At 41.3% G+C, this 20,255-nt stretch overlaps 1 long non-coding RNA gene across 1 annotated transcript in view; it reads right to left on the bottom strand.

The window, feature by feature from the left end:
* LOC134158212 (uncharacterized) overlaps window positions 1-20,255 on the bottom strand; it is a 95,002-nt gene that overhangs the window by 47,650 nt on the left and 27,097 nt on the right. The window contains exons 2-3 of the long non-coding RNA XR_009962651.1: window positions 13,170-13,268; window positions 6,252-6,375 (exon numbers count right to left, since the gene is read on the bottom strand). This is a non-coding gene — a long non-coding RNA (uncharacterized LOC134158212). The remainder of the gene's footprint in view (window positions 1-6,251; window positions 6,376-13,169; window positions 13,269-20,255) is intronic.

Raw genomic sequence — 20,255 nt, 5'->3', positions numbered from 1 at the left:
TAATTAGGTTTTTCATTCTTCTGCACACATATGTTGTATCAGAGCAAATTCACTGTGATAGCGCTGGGGAGGATGTATGCAAACCTCTCTGTTTATCGTCCCCACTCAAACAGCCTTAAAAACTACCAGTCAAATAGACGGTTTACTGAAATAACGAACTGTCTCAGTTTATGCAGTGTCTAAATCCCAAGGCCTCTGCTCAGGACAGTTTGCCAGTTGGGTTTAGGAATATAGTTTTACCACTCATGGTAAAGCTGTGCCAATGTATACCAGTCCACCCTGCAGCTACACTTCCAGCTGCAGAGAGACAGATAGGAGATAAATCTGGTGTCTACGCAGCCAAGACAAAGTAAAACACAAGCACTTTTCTCATCAGTGTGTGGGTGAAGTTCAGGCAAACCCAGAAGCCATAGGGGACATCCACTTCTCCCTGGTCCCACTGAAGTGAAAGAGGACATGGGGATCCAGAAGAGCAGGAAATTAGCCTGCCATGCAGGCTGAGATCCACCAGCCTCAAAATGCCTGACAGTGGGTGAGAGCGCAGTCCCTGCTTCAGCTTGCAAATTCAAGTACAGTCAGAGGGAGCTGCAGAGAAGCCACACGCCCTAATGGGGACTGGGATGGGGCTGCTCTCCTCCTGCACACCCAGAGGTCTGGAGAGCACAGGGAACTAAGCTGGTTACACCAGCGACGCTGCTAACGCAGGAAAACGAGGAGGAGAGAGGAGGTCAAAGCAAAGCATGGGAAAGCACATGGGAAATTTGAGAGTTAAAAAAAAAATAAAACAGACTATAACTGCTTAGTAAACATAATTTTTTCTCACTCTGGGAGAACCCTGCTTTTCTGAATGTATCCTACATCATAATGGCACATGGAACAAATTAACTTGCAGCCATGACCTACATTAGGATCAGAAAAAGACTGTTTTAGCTAAAACAAAGTTGTGAGCTGATGTTGTCAAAATACTGAGCTGTTGTTTTTCTTACAGACTTTAGGATGATCCCCTGCAGCAAAAGGCTTCAATGGATTCAACAGCAAAGCATGTCTGCTAATAGCTTTCAAGCATTTAAATCCTCAAATCCCTGGGAAGCATGGCTATCCCTCAGTCATTAGGCTCATTTGATCTAATAGCACAAACATAAACAAGAGCAAAACCAGGGGACTGAGGGAGTAGAAACAACATTTCCCAGAAACATCCAGTAGGTGTGAAGTATCTGGAGTGCCCAGCATAACCACATCAAACTAGTGAGATATATATGTACTTGGCACATCCGTGCTGCTTTAGCCCTTTTGGAGTATAACCAAAGTAGGAAAAAGCCAGGACAATCTCCTTTTCTGCAGAAGAGGCAAAGCAGTATTTGTTTGTTCAAGAGGCTGATGCACACAAATGAGCAATGCACCCAGAGCTTACTGACAGAATGGCTGGATCCTATTTTTGAAGCCGTTATTTTTCACAACCTAAAGATGCAAACCTAAGAAGGCAGAGATGGGCCTTGAGTTCCCTCTGGTTTTACTTTTGGTGCATTTCCAGCAGCCTGGCTCCTGTGTTCACTCACATTACCCATGTTGCAAATTCATCCTATACCCTGTGTGTGGAAACCAGCCTCTTGTGAAAGGATTTGCAGCACTCTCCCATAACAAAAAGCTCCACTGTGCTCTCCTTGTCACTCTATTCTCTGAGGCTCTTGAAGTGGATATACTAACCCAGGAGCAAACAAGCTTTGCCAATGAACTTAGATACCCAGTTGCAATTAGGAGGCTGTGGCTGATGATGCATAACACAGAAAAGACTGACAAGACTGAAGGAGTGCCACAAAATGTCATCAGGCATTATCAACTGCCATTGGGCCTGGAGCTTTCCTGTGGGGAAGCCTGCCAAGGAGGCAAGTGAGTACAATGACTGTGACTCAATGGCAAGTAGTCTCAGACAGTGTAAGAGGCCCAGAGTTGTCACATATAAATCTCCAAAGACTGGTGAAAACAGCTAGTGAAAGCGAGTGAAGCAGCAGGGAGAGAACTCAGGAGGCAAATGTTAGAGCATCACCGAACCATATGCAACCCTACAAAGATAATGGCCCTAAATTACCTCTCACTTGCATTGGTTCATTAAGAATTTGATAGAGCTGTACTGGTGCCACTGAAAGCCTATTCAGAGAGCTAAGTGGACTCTGGATCAGGCCCTAGGACTGGAAAATATATTAGATCATGAAGTACACTATTACATATTTTATAAGGGAACAGCTATCAATGTCTGCTCCACCCAGAGAACATACAAAAAACAGCTGGAAATAAGAACAGCTGTGTATATCCCAGCCACTCTTTAGCAGCAGTTTCTTCCAGCTTCTCCTGTGCTAATGTTAGGCATTTCTATGGCTCCCTATTTGTAGAAGCAATCTTTAAACACTGAGTAAACAATTAGGTTCAGTGACATATGAGTAAAACAATTATAGCGTAAATAAGATATGCTTGACCCTATTGTTATTTATTTGAGCTAACCTCTGGGTATGCAAATGTGGATGATGAGAGATGTGTTTGCAGGCATCTCTGGTAAGTGCTTCTTACACCACAACTTTTCGACCAAGATTTTGGTCTTTGCTAGCCAGATTTAAAACTAGTCTATTAATACACTGCAAAGGAGAGCATCCGTTGCTTATACAGAAGGTTTTTCTATAAAGGTCTTCCGAGAACAATGGTCAGCGGAGATACATAGTGGCTGGAGGTGTTGCTAGTGAGACTGCTACTTATTCCTAAGACAGAAACTTTCAGACCTGTACCAAATGACTTGCCTCTTGGGCAAAATATTTCACTCTTACTCAACAGAGCTGATTTTGATCACACGATGTGCGCAAGATCCATTTGCAAGTCTAACATAATGTCATCTACACTTACAAGAGGGAAAAAGAGATGTATTAATCTGCAGATAGATGGATTCTGTATCTGGAAGTTGGACACCAATGGTGTTCTTTCACCATGATTTTCCTTCTCCTTTAGCCATATAAACTACAGTATGTGTTGCATTATGGCTGCTTGATCATTGAATCTGAATATCCAACAATTGAGAAAGACATTTTATGGCATATAACCCTGGCTCCCTGGGAATAACAGACAGGTATTTAATTAATAGGAACTTGCATTTTTTTTCCCCTAAAGATAAATGATAAAAAATACAAAATGCCGTATTTTGCAGAGCGCCCTTGTGAAAGAAAATGTATCTGAGTGGAAAACTTGGCCAGAGTTTTCCATAACACACCAAATTAAACACGAGCTCCATTTGGAAAAGACTTCGAGTGTGCCTAAGGCTGTTTTTAGTATTGCTCATATGGAAACGTCACACCGTGCATGTCTCCATTGTAACCCACACAAAACTGATATTGCTCCCCAGGAATGCAGTCTCATGGCCTGTGCTGGTGAAGTAATGTGTGTCAGTCTTCATGGATAATTGGGAGATTCCTGAGGTTTTAGCTCTCTCGATCAATGCTAGCCTGAAGTTGCATATAGGACAGATTCTAGCAATTCACTGTCTCTTTCACTACAGCAGAGCTACAGAAGTCTATTCACAAGAGATGACTTTTGGAGTCTAGTGTTTCTAATGCATACATATATCACATATCTGTCCTGAAGTCTTATGTGAAATCCTTCTACCATCTGATATTATCTATATGATAAGAAATAGAATTTGTTCAATCATAACAGAAAAGCCCAAAGCTTATAATATCTGCCAATTTAATGTGAAAGTTGTCATGACAGAGGAATTCCTGGGTGTCACAATGCTGTAATGGCAGCAACCCTTCCCAACACTTAATAAGAAAGCTATTGCCAATGAAGAGGAAGGGCACAGAGAATACCAGTGATGTTAAGTGTCCGGGCCACAAAGACCTAGCCTGTTGAAATTAGTTTTTAATAAATATGCTAAAACAAAGGAAATTCCTGAACACTGGACAACAGCAAGTGTGGTGCCAAAAGTCAAAAATGGAGCTGAAGTGTGAGCCAGCTGGCCAGCAACAATGGGAGGTGAGGCAAGGCAATGAAAAACTGATAAAAAAGAAAATTAATTGAAATAATAAAGCATAAAAATAGAATTTAAACTGGCAATCCTGTTTTTACGGAAAACAGGCCTCATCATATATATCTGATGTTATTCTTCGATGAGATTACAAGTTTGGTTGATAAAGATAACTGCGTAGATGCAACACAGAGTTTGGTGAGTCAGAGAACTCCGCAGAACACAACATGCTGGCTATAAAAACATTACGAAACTTCTGTAGAAGAGAGGTTGTTTGTAGCAAGTTATGGTTGCAGGCCAACCACAGTCAATGGTTGCAAAGCTTCAGCAATCTGACATGCAGGAATTAACACCAGAAAATAAGAGGTTAATCGTGGAGATCAATGTGCATTATTTAGCAATTCTGGGCACTTAAAATCATTTTAATCCAGCCAAATGCAAATTTTCACAGCTGTCAATGAAGAATGTAGGCTGTACTTGCAGCAAGGAAGACTACTTGGAAATCAGTGAGAAGGGAAAGAGTTAATCAGCTGAATACAAGGCCTTGTTCTAGGAAAAGAAAAAATAGAGAAGAGAAGAGGAGAAAAGAGAAGAGAAGAGAAGAGAAGAGAAGAGAAGAGAAGAGAAGAGAAGAGAAGAGAAGAGAAGAGAAGAGAAAAGAAGAGAAAAAGAGAGAAAGAGAAGAAAGAAAGAGAAAGAGAAAGAAAAGAGAAGAGAAAAGAAAAAAGAAACAAAAGAAAAAAAGAAAAGAAAGAAAGAAAAGAAAAGAGAAAAGAAAAGAAAAGAAAAGAAAAGAAAAGAAAAGAAAAGAAAAGAAAAGAAAAGAAAAGAAAAGAAAAGAGAAAAAATAAAATAAAATAAAGAAAAGAAGAAAAGAAAAGAAAAGAAAAGAAAAGAAAAGAAAAGAAAAAAGAAAAGAAAAGAAAAGAAAAGAAAAGAAAAGAAAAGAAAAGAAAAGAAAAGAAAAGAAAAGAAAAGAAAAGAAAAAAGAACACAAACAAATTTGACCTTTGATTACACTAAAAGAAGAAGAGAACTGGAGAATGGATTTTTACCTCTGCATGTGGCACCAGCAAAACTATCCTGGTTTAGCACTTAATTTTTAAGGCTGCTAAATTTTGGAGTAGAAAAGTCTAAAATACCTTAGCAAAATGTTTTACATATTATGTATGGAATTCGATCAGTTTAATTAACCAGCAAGACAATGGAAAGGTGGCTTGATTGCAGTGTGTTTATACATACAAAAGAAGAAAATAGTGAGTATCAAAGGACCCTTTCATCTAAAGGAGCATAGCATAACAAGAAGCAAGGTCTGAGATGTGATGCCATACTATTTGAAGCAAACAATTAAGAACACACTTTAATAGGGAAAGTAGAAAATTGTAGAAATTACTGAGGAAATGGCAGTTTACAAATGAAAACTAAATGCTAGTTGCTTTTCTGGAAAAAAAATTAACTAAGTATAAGTTTTCAGGATAAATGCAGGGGTAACTGGCCTTCATTAAATAAAATGTCAAACTAAATGATCTAATGGTCCTTCCTGGTCATAAACCAAATGAATCTCTGAAGGAACAGACACTGCTTTTTCTTTAAAAAATTGCATGATGACTTTTGGTTTTCAGCCAGTTGAAAACATGCTTTAAATTTTCCAGAGTTTTGACTGTTTTCTCCATTCTGCCTTGAGTATTTCAAGCAGATCAGTATAAATGTTAATAAACGTATTTCCCACCAAAAAGGAGATTGTTCAGTCAATAGTTTCTACTGCCATCCATATATTTTTCTATGTTTATGACTAGCTTTACAAAGAGCTGGACTCCTCTGCATTTCCTGGTGAGAACCAGAATGCTTTGTCATTGAAATGTCCATAAAACTTTGTTTCGTGTTTTTTTCTTACCTGAATTTAATATTTTGTGAGTAATCAATGAAGTGAATGAACTTGACATACAAAGTCATCGTTTATTCCTATCTTTGAAGCCAAAAAGAGCTACATCAGTGCCATCTGCTAAAGTTTTTCATTTCTGTAGCACATGATGGGATCACATGAATGTGGAGCAGTTTCTCACTGCAGCACCATATGTGGTGTCACATTTTCTGCATACCTTCATTGCTACATGATACATCAGCTTAAAAGACAACTACGTGGATTTGTGCAAATTTTGGATCCCAAGCATATTAAAAAAAAAAAAGATAAATGGAGAAATCTAATGGGACGGGACCTCCAGGACCAGTTTTTCCCAGCATTGCTTACGGCACATCTTAGTTCTTCCCATCAATTTCCCCTCATGATGGGAAGGCGCTGTGCAGTTGGACCACGCGGCACTGATTCACGTGGTCTGCGCTGCTTGACACGGTTCACACCCACGTAGTGAAAACTGAAAGAAACAACATCCTTTTGTTTCACCAGCAAGATCAAGACTGTCTTTTTTTTTTCTTTCTTAGTGATATAGCCAAATACGGGTTGGTTTATCTCACTGGGGAATTCCACTTTGGGAAAACAAAGGATGAAGTGGTGTTTCCTAATGAAAAGCATACACTGCTGCAACCTACAGGCCACAACCGGTATGAGTCTGCCAAGAAATGCCTTTTTTTTTTTTCCCCCTTGCATAAGAGATTTTTTACTCTGTTTTCCTCTCAGTGCTCTACTGATTGTAATGGAATTATTTCTGAATTGTTCGCTATCAATGAAAGGAGAATTAGCTGCACTCTGTTTCCAAACTCTTCCTTAACAAGTACCAACATGTTGTCCTCCATCTATCTTCCTCCCACTCTGGGCATTTAGTTTCTTCTAGCAGCATATTCAGAATTTAAAACGGGAAAATTCTGCCACACACATTTGCTTAAGGTATATTTAAACAAGTACAAGGCAGAGTCGCAGTCGGAGCTGCACACTTCATAGCAAACCTTCCTCCAAATGAAGCGAAGGTCTCAGGGTAGGCAAATTACATAGAGGTATCAGTCTGGAGTAACCTCAGGCACCTTCACTAGCTTTTCCCCCATCTACCAACTTTGAGAAGACAATTTGTCAAATAGCCTAGCTTGTATTTCAACTCCTTTACTATAGACATGCTTATAATGCTTGGAAACACTACCTCCTCCTTGAACAGGGTGCTCACAGCCCCTTAGTTTTTCTGATGACAGTCAAAACTCATTCCACATTTCTGCTCAAAGCATCAGTTGTAATTACGAGAAAGATCAACCTGGGACCCCATGGAGCAAGCCATAGGTTTTGCCCAGCAGGCAATGGTCTGACTTGCCATCTGTTCTTCCCTTTGCATTATTTTCCTGTTGGAGGATGGCTGCAACCATCAAATTACAAACTAAAAAAATAACATGGCTGGTTACACTCCACAAATAATAAATAACCAGATCACCTAGAAGACAGTACACACAGGACATGGAAACAGTGCTTTTCTGGTCTTTCAACGCTCATTTGCCACTCACATATCCTTTGTGCTTTTGAATACCTCCCTTTGTACAGGAACACTTCATGTGCTGTCAATGATTTGCTTGAATCATACACATTTCCAAATAACTACATGGTCCAGCACCTAACAGTAAGCTCTGAAACCAGAAGCAGTTTGTAAATCATTCACAGAATCAAACAGAGAACAGAGCCTAGGAAAAGTACTATTTGAACAGCTATAATATACTTAAAATATTGCAATAAAACATTGATAGTTGGAAATCAATAGGGTCTGACAGACTAAGTATAACTCAGAGGTCACAAATATGAGTTTAACTAACTTCAGAAATATTACCTAGGCTGGATGAAGATGAAAATTGGCCTTTTCCTTTACTGAGTGAAGAAAGTGATTTCCTGCACTGTGATCATGTAGAGGTTTCACCTCTGCGCTGCTGTGCTGCTCTCCTGATAAGAAACTCTTTAATCTCCCTGACCCAGGGAACACTGATTTTCCTGATTTTCCAAAGGAAGTCATAACATGCAACATGCCTTCATCTCAGACATGTCCAGAGCCCTGAACAAAGCAGCATGACAGGACGTGCAACAGAGCTGCAGTGAGGCATGAGTCAGCCTCCTTTGGCCATAAATCTAAGTCATTGCAAAACTCCCTTCCATTTGTTCCATCTGATCCTCTCCCCTGATTAATTTTGCAATGGTGTAATTTTCACAGCACAGTTATACTCTCTGAAGGAGGTGCAGGATCTCTCAGGGAGTTTTGGAACAGTGTTGCCAACTCACATGATTTTTATCTCGAGTCTTATGATTTTTCAGCTTTCTTCTGCTTTGGCTGCCAGAAGCATGCAATGACATGAGAAACCCAGCTACCTTCCCTCTTAATTTTTATTAATAGCAATTTTCTAGTCGTTATGGCTGTACCCTAAAGACCCAGAAATCAAAACGCAAAAGAAAAAGAAGCCAATTTCGCCATTTTAACTGTGATTTTTAAGATTACTTGGTAATTCATGAAACCCTGACTCAAGATATTTTTCTATTGAAGTTGGCGGCACTGTTTGTTTTTCATTCTCACTAAACTGCCCCTTAATATATTCCGTCTCGGTTATTAATGAAATGGGGAGTACAAACTCTGTAACTGGAGGCAGAACAGCAACCCAAGTCATTTTTTTGAGGTGCCTGCAAAGGGCTTGTTGGTACTGGATGAGGAACAGGGCCATCAGGACTCTAGGAAGGAGAAGGGATGGAGCTGTCCTAACTGGAAAGACAAAGAAGAGAAAGAGAATATAAACTTGGTCTCCTTAAGGAAATTCCCCTCCATAGGGATTCCTGGAGGAAGGATAGCCTCTTTGAGCTTTTTCCTCCAGGAAGAGAAGAGATGGGCTGGCAAAAATCAAAGGCACCCACCATCTGCAAAGCAGGTCCCCATACATATGGCTGAGTCTGCTTTTCCTTTGGTTTTCACAGGGCTGCAACTAGAACCAGAACCAAGGAAATACTGTTCTTGGGGCAAAGAGGAGTCTGTATTTAGCCTCCTTTGAACCCAGAAAGGCAAATGATACATATTCGGCAGTTACCCAGCTTCCAAGCTGGGATTCTCCTTTGCCTTTCCAGGTGCCAGGGGCTGTGCACACAATACCCAGTGTCACTGCTCTTCAAAAACATAAGGGCTTGCAAATAAACAGCAGGGGTTTAATTATCTTCTCAGGCATTCAGTAAGGGTTTTGCTAAAGTCTACTGTGACCAAACCATGCTACTCACAGGCCAAAATCCCTATGTTGTTAATATAGCAGACAAGCACTTATAAAGGGCAGCTTTGCTATGGACAACCAGTTTTGACCCTGAAGAGACATATGACCATCAAAGCTGCTGTTTCTCAGAGGCTGCCAGAAGGTTGTGCACAAGATGCTTTTTCCTCTCTAAGAAGACCTGCTTTAACATCAGTTAGGCAATGGGGACCGTTGCTCATAAAGGAAGTGCTTCTGCCCAAGAAAACTGTGGCAAAATATTCTCTGGGTGTATGTTCCCTTGCTGAGCTGTAGCACGGTCATGAGCTGGTGGCCACAACATGAGTACTGTCATGCTTGGCATCTTTCTGACAGTGTTACCTACTGAAAGCATTTAATTAACTGATAATTTAAAACCTTCAGAACAAACAAAACAAAACACAACACAACTATTTAGCTCTGATGACTTTGGAGAAAACCTCAAAACCATAACCTGGGCATCCCTTGTAGGCAATAAAAGCAAGTGGTTTTGCCAGGTTTTGTGTTTTGCTTTCAGATACTGTGGTTATAAAGTCAAGCTCATGCTTTTAGAGGACCTGACATGATTTTTGCACGGCAGGAGGCATTAACAACTTATCTGGGCAGTATATTTGAGAGAAAAATCATTTAGTAGATATTAGCTATCTCTGGATAGTAATGGGCCAGTGAAGAAAAATGTGTTTTGCAGAAGTGTTCATTACCATTGCAAGTTTCACTTGCTTTAAAACAACTTGCATATTAAGTAGCAATAATGTAAGCCTCATTAGGGGCTGCTCATATGTCTGGCAGGGAAGGGATATATAGTTCTGTGACTTGCAACGGTAAGCTCTTCCCAACCTTTTCTGCTGGCAATCTCACCCTACCAAGCTCCTCATCCAGGTGAAGGCTCCCACTTCAGCTACTGACCTGCAGTCATTCCTCTTCTCCTTTATGAATAGCTACTCACATATCTTTCCATCTGTCAAGTGGTGTATTACTCTGTAAGTGCAAAATGGATTACTGGTATGTCCATTACTAGATTGGAGTCACAGTGAAACAAAGTGATATTCAAGGAGGATGAGTAAATGTATCAAAATGCAGTACCCGGGAAGGATTCAGCCCACTACAAACGGAGAATTATGCTCAGCTGTACTGAGCTTTGCCCCAGAGAGGAGAAAAGAGACCTGGAAAGCTAAGTCCTATAGCCTGATATTATATACAATATTATTGGAAGAAGGTTTTTTGACAAATGGAACATGTAAATGTGCAGATTTGCATTTGTAAATTTGCAAACGTAAACTTGCACACAGAGATAGAGATTTCTAAGTGTACTGAATATTCTGGGAATATGGAATGCACCCCTTTGAGTGAAAAAAAAAATAAAATCAAGATTTGGTGTATTAATAGCCAGACACAACTAATAATGAAAGATTTCACCCAAAACTGTAAGATATGTTGTATTTTTCATGCCTCTAAGCAATGAATAATGGCATTTCCTGCAATCTATAATAAAAAACCCTTTAATTTCTGCCAAGTATGAAGTTTTTATGAAGTTAAAGGAATAAAAATTCTGACCTTCAAACACAGTCATACCAATAGTAATAAACTACAAAATATGGACAATCTGGTTTACCATTATCCCTCAGTTAGATGAGATTAGCTAATCATGCAGTTTAGTTTTCAAACATCTATATAGTGCTGTTATGTTTGCTTGTTTGTAGTTCTGGCAGACAAGCCTCAAAAGGATGAAAAACATGATTAAGGATTTATTTACATTTTCTTTAAATACCAGCAGCATTATATTACGAATGATGTTTTTAATCACCTACCCAATTCTGCGCTTATAATGCTGCCTATAAATTCTGAGCACTGATTTATTTTTTGACAAAGCATTGCTGGTTTTATGTGCAAACCTACAGAGCCTGATCTAACCCTCATTAGAGTCAAGAATCAATGGCTTTTACAGACATCTGAGCATTCAACCAGGTCCCACTGGTATCTTTTTAAATCAGTAGCAATCACACAAGAGCAACAGAGAACTTGCAGCTTCATTTCAAAATTTCAAGTCATGTTAAATCTACTGTTTTAAAGCCAGACCTTGAGAGGCAGAGGTGAATGCTCCCTTTTACAAGGAGCAGACCCTCTCCTGTGGGTGGCTTTTAGCAGTAGCTCTAAAATCAATGTACAGAAGAAGCATCTTGATCCCTAAATTTCAGATGAAACATGAAGTTACATGGCACACCTGAGCAGACCCATCGGTTTAACACTGCTAAATGTGGGAATTCCACTCCCTTTGCCAGGGCTGCTCCTTCCTCTTCCTTCCCTCACCCCTTGCTCCTGCCAGCACAGCTCCAGCCCCCACTTTGCACAGCCTGTCCCTTGTGAGACACTGAGTCAGCTCAGACCACTAACCTGGCAGAAAACTACCCACTTTTTCCACCTGGTTAGCCAGCTTACAGCACTTCCCTTAAACCCACACTTTTGCAGTTGCAAAGCCAACTTACCGGAGAACCGCCATGATAATATCACAACATTATGTAAAATTAGCAGCATCAAAAGCCTTGACCCTGACTTTACCCCCACTCACACAAACCAAGAGGAACTACACTAGCACATAAAAGAGCTGTAAGTGAGGGGAAACTCAAGGTTTCAAGATCTCTGAGTGTCCCAAACTACTCCTGCCTTTGTGGGCTGCACTCTGGCTGCCCACTCATCACCTTGGATGCTGCCTCTGAAAGGAAGGGGAAAAAAAATCAAAGGCTGAGAACAAAGAAGGTCATTCAGCAGCTGTTTCAATCCTATCTTTATTTAACCATAGGCCCCAAGAGCTGGAAAGACTTATTAGGTCATCCTAAGTCAACTGCATGCTAAAGCAGGAATGCACTGTGTAGTATTTTCTTTTGAGTTTTTATCAGTTTATATTTAAATGATTCAAGTAATGGGGATTCCACCATCAGCCAAACTTTGCTGTTTGGAAAAACACACAGAGAGCTTACATTTCCTTCCGCTCCTTTTCATGCCATTCCTACTCACTGTGTCTCTTTCTACCAACACAACTTTCCCCGTGCTTCTAAAGCAGCTTCCCCATCCCTGCCATGGGGTCATGTTCCACTGGGACAGGGTGGAGTAAGAGGAAAGGTTTACTCATGTGAAATACAGCTTTAAGCACAAATTCATTTTCAAGCCCTTGGGAATATTTGCACCTTGGCCACTGACATAAAACACAGCAATCTTGGGAATGTCCTGAGAGGTTTTAAAGTGCAAGCTGGTGATCCTGACAAACTAGACCCTGCCCTGTTGGGTGACTCCAATGTCACTATGACAGCTGAATTACTCCGCTTCTTTTAGTTTTTATTTAAGCCATTCAGGCTTCTTTTAAGCATCCCTCCATTTACAGCCCTCCCGCCCTAACTGACATCCTTCCAATCTGTGCAAAGGAGCCTTTGTTTCCCCGACCCACTCCAGAGAAACAAGGCCCTTTGCAAATTGCAGACCATCCTTTCAATTATACTTCTATAGTAATGCTGGCACATTAGTCCCACTTATCCTTGGTTAATAGTTCAGCTTATATTCAAACAGCCATTAACATAAAATCAACACAGCAATTTTGTATGAGTTCTCATATCATTAATCCATTTAAAGTGGGTACACAGTTCACACTCCAAATTCACTTAATTATTGACTTCATAACATTTAAAGAGGCCATGGTCTTTGGATCCATTGGAATGCTTTGTTTTGTTATTCTTTTTTCCCTTCTCCCTACTTCTATAGGTTTTCTGAAGAAGTTAATTTTGCAAGGTTTGGGTAATGCTTGGAGATAGGTCACTTCTGTGGGAAACCCCCACCTAATTACGGGTTCAGCCTCATGAGGAATAGCCTTAAAGAGCCCATTGGTTGGTTGGTTGGCTCAATTGAAGGAGAGAGGGGAAATGTTCATGATGGGCTGCATAAAATGAACCCCATTTTTCCAAGCCCCTCTGCAGAAGGCAGCCCTGAGCATCCCAACCTGAAGCATCCCCCTGCAGGCTCCTTTTGGCCTCCTCCACTGCCATGAGATTCGGGAAGCCCTCACGTTGTCCTGCTCTGGTGGCAGCCACAAGCCCTGCTGAGGAAGGGGAGATAATTACATCTTCCTCTGTATCCAATATAATTAGCTCTCTAGCTCTGGCACAGACAGTGGATATATCATGATAATTTCTAAGTACTACACACAAAATTAATAGATTCATCAAAATTGTCTATGGAGAAGCTTGTTTGCCTCCATAATTTAATTCAATACTTCATTTTTCTCACTCCTTCCCCATCCCTCTCTTTTCTCTCCTTGTCGTCACCCATGGCAAATGATGTTCGCGCTTCAGCTGCTGTTACAGGGCAAAAGCAATCAGCAAGCAGCGGGTCTTGCATTTCACTTTGAAAAATGGCAGGTTAGGGCTTGTCTGAATCCTCGCATAATTTGTGCCGCTGTTGGAGGCCTTTCCCAGAGACTGGTCTTCCTCCAGTGGCTCCAGTGGGGTTTGGGAGCATGAACAAAGATCTGGGAAGGATCAGAAAGACATTCAGGTGCCATGGAGAAATGTGTGCGTGGCTGATGGGTCTGGGCACTTCCCCGAGGGTCCCAGTGACAGCAGAGAAGGGTGCCCAGCACCACGCAGTGACCCAGCCTGTCATGCAAGGCTAGGCTGTCGGACTCAAGCAATAGGTAGGTCCATGCTGGACATGCTGTTTGCCAAAGTCCTTGAAAAGTACTTTGTGCCACCCCTGTGATTATCATGGTTCATTTCATTACCTTAAAGCCATTTCTGCTTGCCCTGACTACATAGCAAGCTGCATCTTGCAGTACAGACATATCCTGAACACCCTTTCTCCTCTCCAAGACATCAGGACATGTCCATTTGTAGCACGATTTTGGCAGGAAAATGTACTATAATAGACACAAGTAGATACTAATTACATTAGGCTTTCTGCTGGAGAAGGTTCATTTTAGCCTATGAGGTTACCCTGCTTTTCCCTGTCTTTCAGAGAGAAGTGAATGCTTGGAAGATGATACCAGTGGAGAGGAGCCAAAGTTTATTAATGCAGTCCTACCACAGACATCAGCAAAAGCACAATCATATATGCACAGTGCTGCAGGTTATAAGCAAAGGTTTTAATTTGGATACTGTAGTAAAGAAAAGAGCAGAACATCCCAGGACAGATAACTGCAGTGTGTGGTTTATTCTTCTCAACTGGGCCTTAGGATGTTTCCCACGTCTTCACCACACTTAACACTGTTACCTCTTAATTCAGGCACATGGGAATTCCCAGGTAGAGTTTCCTTCAGACTGCTTTTAAAAGAATGGGTAAGTACTTGATAAAACTAGGTGCAACTTTCCGCCTGTTTTATTGCTTACTTGGTTATTGCTCTGAGAATAAATGTTGTTTCCTATTTGAGATTTGAGTGTTATCCATGCCTCTTACTGGTCCTTTTCTGTTTGTTGTATGCATCTACTTATAAGGTAATCCTGCTTTTACTATAAAACACAATAAAAACATTGAAAGGAGTTGTAAAACTGCCCTAGAACATTGTGACATTTCACAAATATTGGCAAACATCTCCATGTTCTTCCTAAATTTGCCAAAGGTTTTCTAAATATTGTGTTCAGAAAACACAGTCCTCATGAAGAACAGCTTCTCTAAACAAGATCCAGAGGCTGGTTTCAGGCATCATGCAGATGAGCGCTCTCACTGCAGGCACTTATGTGTTCCTTGGGACTATGGTCCCTCTAGCAGTTGCTGGGGAGTTGAAGTAATTGAGAACTTGTCTGCCCCTACCTGAGCATGCAGCAGTGATTGTGGCTCTTGGCAATTTGAAGAGTATCACAGGACAGGAGAAAGCCTACTGAAAAACACAGACTGCTCCTAAACAGCCAGATTCACATCAGCAGTTTCATTATATCACCCAGGTAGTGCATGGTGCTCAGCACTCTGGAGAGTGTGACTACAGTAAGGACTGGACCTTGTGGTGGCATTACAGCACAGCCCAGCAGCTGAGCTTACTGCCCTATGGCACAGCCACCACATCAGAGGCTCGAGAGCACGAGAGGCTTTGTAACTGGAACAGCTATATTTCTACCTAGCATTTTTAAGAGGAAAAAAACGTTAAAACCAAACTCAAGCTGTGGAGGTACAGCACATGAACAGGCCAAGGTGCAGAGCACACCCACAGTCTGCCCAAGCAATTTGCATCAGACAAATCCCCATGCAGTGACTCAGACAGCGCATCCCCCAAGCCACGGGTTCGTGCATGCACTGCTGCCACAGGCAAGCTTTGCAGGCAGGCAGCCCTGCCAGCACTAATGGTCTCACTGTGCTGCTGCTCATCCTCAAACACCCAATCGAGGACGTGTCCAGACAAACAAGGCTACTGAGCTCTAGCCTCGAGCCAGAACGGACTCAGCAGCAGTAGTGGAAAAATACCTCTTTCCCATGTGTATCCATTCACTCCTATGGGCAGCTGCTCTTACCTCCCATTCCTCTCCATACTACACATGAGTTAATATAAACTAACTTGGAGGGCTGCCCTGCTTTCGGGATTCACGTCATGTTGGGCCCCTCGCCATCCTCGTAAATATGTACTAAAGTTATGGTCTGTGTTCCCAGAATAGATCATGTTGTAATCAAATCTGGAATAATGTGGTTAAATATTTTCTCCATTTTACTGGGTCCATCTATTTGCTGTGAAGAAACACCACTGGAGGAAACAATTTAAGGTTGAATGATCCCAAATTTACACCTTCCTTTTGATGAAGATACTTAAAAGGAAGAAAGGAATTGAGACAACGACGGGCTCTTTTGCAGTAACTGTCAGTGATACTCCGTTGGGGGGGATATAATGGATGCCCCAGATGTAACCAACTCCTGTACATATCTTCCCCTTTCCAAGGTGCTGCCTGAAAGGAGCACTGAGACGCTCAGAAATGCAATCTCAGAGATAAAGGTAATTTCCAGCAAGCCAGCAGTCTACATTCTCATTGACTTCAGTGGGATAAAGTTTCAGAGTGTAGCTGTAGGCCTGGAGACCATAAGAAGGTCCAGTAATGCCCAGTTGTAAATCAGAACAAACTCTGATAACTGTCTCTGGAAGTTGGAAGTTCCACAGATCCATTCATACACACCCCATGGCGTTGGCACATAGCAGGTATTACAAAAAGGATACTACAGCAGAGCCTGCTTTTCCTTTCTTGCAGAAACAGAAAAAGAAGAGAAACATTTAATTCCCATGTTTGTATGAAAACATAATCCTGATTATTGTATATGCTTCTTGAATGGTAGAAGGACACATCTATGCTTACATCATTTTATTAATGGAAATGAAAGAGGAAAATGAGAACACATGTTCATACCAATGAACAAGACAGGCTTTTCTGGTGTATGTTTTAGACAGATGGGCCTTTCTTAATGCCTTGGATTTTCGCTCTCCCCACTTTCTGCAGTGAAGATGCCCAGCCAACTATTGAGTCTTTTTTCCTCTCTGTGCTGAAACAAGCCTACCCACAGAAAAAAAAAACACCCAAACCCCTGTGTCCAGCCTTGTTTCACAGAACTGAGAATTCACCCTATTTTTTATAGAACGCTATCTCTGAATATAGAATTGAGCTCTACCCAAACTCCTTAGATCCTCTCATGATTTTCATTTAGAGTTCTATGATCTTACATAGGCCTGATCATTTCCACATAGATAAATGAGGTGCAGAAAGACTGAACCACTTGAATATAACATAAGAAAGTCTGTGTTAAGGAAAGGACTTAAAGCCATATCCACCAAAGCCTTGCTGCTGCCCAGACCACTTTATCTGTAAGAGCATTTTATTGGAGCCCTGGGTCACAACTGGACATCTTGTTCCACGGAGTGTATGCTCAGATGCAGTTCTCCTCCACATCAGAAAACACCAATGTCCTGGGTTCAGCAGTAGCAGTCATTTTTCTCCTTCTTGGTAGCTGGTGCAGCGCAGTGTTTTGACTTTCAGCCTGGGAACAGCGCTGATAACACCGATGTTTACACTGACCAAGGACTTTGTGAGGCTCATGCTCTGACAGGAAGGAGGGGAGGCTGGGAGGAAGCAGAGACAGGACACCTGACCCAAGCTAGCCAAAGAGGTATTCCATACCACAGCACGTCATGCCCAGGATGTAACTGGGAGTTACCCAGAAGGGCACGCTCTTCTTGATCGGGCTCATTTCAGCAGGTCGTATCGTATTCTCTTCCCTTGTTATTTCTCTTCTCATTATTATTACTGGTGGTAACAACAGTGGTTTGCGTTATACCTTAGTTACTGGAATGTTCTTATCTCAACCTATGGGAGTTACATTCTTTTGATTCTCCTCCCCATCCGCCCGGGAGCAGGGAAGGGGGGGTGAGGGGGAAGGAAAGAAAGAGGAGAGTAGAAACTATGTGGCTGTCTGGGTTTAAACCACGCCAACCAACATTCAAAAATTCCTTGGAATAGAAATTCTGAAGTAAATAACTGCTTTTGATGTAAAGACATTTGGGTTCTGCATGAATTAGTTTCAATTTTTGACAGTTTGACAGTTGTAGAAATATAATTTGAAATTCCCCAAAGGGGAAGTGAAGTTTTCTGGTTTACTACTGCAGATAGAGACCATCCCAATACTGTGTAATTTTCTGGTCTTTTTCTCTTTTCCCTTAACAACACCACCAACAAAAGACTAAACAGCATAATTTTACAATTTTGATTCTTGTGGAATTCAGTCCTTGACAAAAGGATACTCAATGAATATCCCTGCAAGCAGTCCTATCCTGTTGTCAGGGGGATGATCAACTGAACATCTGTAGCTGAACAAGCAGATTTTGCTCTTTCTTGTTTTCAGATGTTCATGTACTGCCCAAGCACAGGGTTGCTGTAGTACTACTGCCTCTGCCCTGCTTTATTTTCCTCCTTCCTTTCCTTTCTCAATGCAAGTCTTCTGCAGCAGACCGGGGTGTAAGGCTTGCGTTGGTCAAGCTGTAGTTTGCAGCATGATCCTATAAGTGCTAGGGTTCTCATTGTGAACAAGGATACCAAGAAGTATCTGCTGTAACATGAAGAATAGATAGCTTACATTGACTTTTGGAGACAAGTAGGAATCTCAGATGCTCTTTAGGAAGAAAGGCCCATTTACAATTGTTACATCAGTTCTGCAGTGGAGTTTCACAGTACTCCTGAACTACCTTGGGGGTTTGGGTAGATATTTTTCACTGTGCCTCAAGTATGCACTGCTGTCCATGTGGGATTTTGCTGTAGGCTGCCACATATTTTGCTATTGTCTTTTCCTTCCCCCAAAGTCATTGAAAATGCCTCAGGCTTATGTTTCATTTACAAGTTTTTGTGGGATTGTGTTTTATCAGTGTGGCTGGGTGGGGGAAACTCAGTTTTATGGATTTTTTGCAGAAAATTGAAGAATAGCTTCTCTCAATCTCAGTCATGATCTGCAATTTGTCAGAGACTAGGCTGCTCTGTATAACACAGAACATACATTTCTCTAATTTGGGTCCTGAACTGAAATAAGCTTTCCTCCGAGCAGGCTGCAGTACCAAGTGCTCAAGTCTTAACACTAGACCAAAACAAAACCAGTGTTGAAGTTCTGGTCACAAAGTAATCTGTGGCTGACAGCTTGTTTTCACTGTACTCACTGAATCAGGATAAAGCTCCTCCTATGTTACTCAGGAGTCGAAGATGGAAAACAGATTTCTGCCTTCAGAGTATCAGAATTCAAGGAAAAATGGAAGAAAGACAACATGCAAGTAAAAAAAACCTGTATATAAAGAGCTTAGAAAAAATGTTTGTGTGCAGCACTGTGTCCTTCTTCTTGGGTAAAGATCATACAACTAGTATTTCCTTTGCTGTCCAATCTATCTAGCAGAGCCTATAGCTCCACCTCAGCATGTGGTACATCAGGCAGCAGGTTGTACCAATCCATCCGAGTGATTCTTCCGGGAATCCATGCGCTGAACAGTCCTCCCCAACCAACACACAGGAAAGAAACAGCTGTTTGACCCCTTGGGAACTGGGAACAAACGGGACTGAGGACCAGAAACATTTGTCTCTTGGAGCTAGCAAGAGGAAGAGATCTGCATGAAGTGTTCTGTTTGTGCAGAAGAAGAAAAGCCTCACTCTAGACGAGAAGCCACCCACATTTTTTCAGCTGCATTCAGTACAATTTTATATTTGCATTTAAATCAGTACCCTTGGAACAGGGTGGAGTCCAGGTTTGAAAGCCAAGAGTCATTTGAAAACATCTTTCTGACTGAGCCAAACTTTTCTTATTTGATATGGCTAGAAAGATGGGAAATGCTTTAATGGGACCTTTGAGAGATGCTCGCTGTGAGGCATCCTTTGAGCCTCCATCCACACAATAGCTACACATTGCTCACAACACTCACTGCCTGGTATGGGTGCCCTTAAACTAGCAGAAGAATGTCTGTCCCAGTGTAGCGCATTCCTCCAAGCCTAGGACTGGCTTGCATTAGGAAGGATGTGCTGGTACAACTTGACCCCACACACCCCTAAGGGAAATACAGCTCACACCCATAAAAATTCATTTGTCAGGATAGCTTCAGCTAGTTCTCTGAGCAACCAAGCTATTACAGCAAAAGGAGTTTGTTGCTGTATAAGTCTGTCTCCATTACGACTTTTCTCAAGCTATGAACAAAACACATGTAGAAACATCATACTTCTGTGAAGCATGAAAGTGAAGATCAGCATTTGAGAAAAGATTATTTTTTTAGAAGGAAATATTTATAATCCTGATCATTTTCCACTTCACTGAAAGAAATCATGGGTAGATACTGTTATGAAACAGTTTTGAAGGGAATTCACAAAGTGGTGGTGGAAATTGGCTATTTAGAATTAGACAGAAAAGCTCCTGTTCATGTACGGTACAATTTTACTCAAGTAACTAAGATGGGTGATAAATAACTCATCATACTGTTATTGTATTATTTATAATGCTTACTGCAAATGCAGGACAGATTTGAAATAGGAAGTCAAGCCAGGTTTTTAATTGCTAATGATAAAATGCTTTAAACTCTGCATTAGCTGCAACCAATACAGTG

Source organism: Pezoporus occidentalis, unplaced genomic scaffold (assembly GCF_034315485.1).
Source record: "Pezoporus occidentalis ecotype Australia unplaced genomic scaffold, CSIRO_AGI_Poc_V1 ctg128, whole genome shotgun sequence".
NCBI classification, from domain to species: Eukaryota; Metazoa; Chordata; class Aves; order Psittaciformes; family Psittacidae; genus Pezoporus; species Pezoporus occidentalis.
The sequence above is the reverse complement of the archived record's forward strand: the minus strand, read 5'-3'. Positions and strand labels throughout refer to the sequence as shown.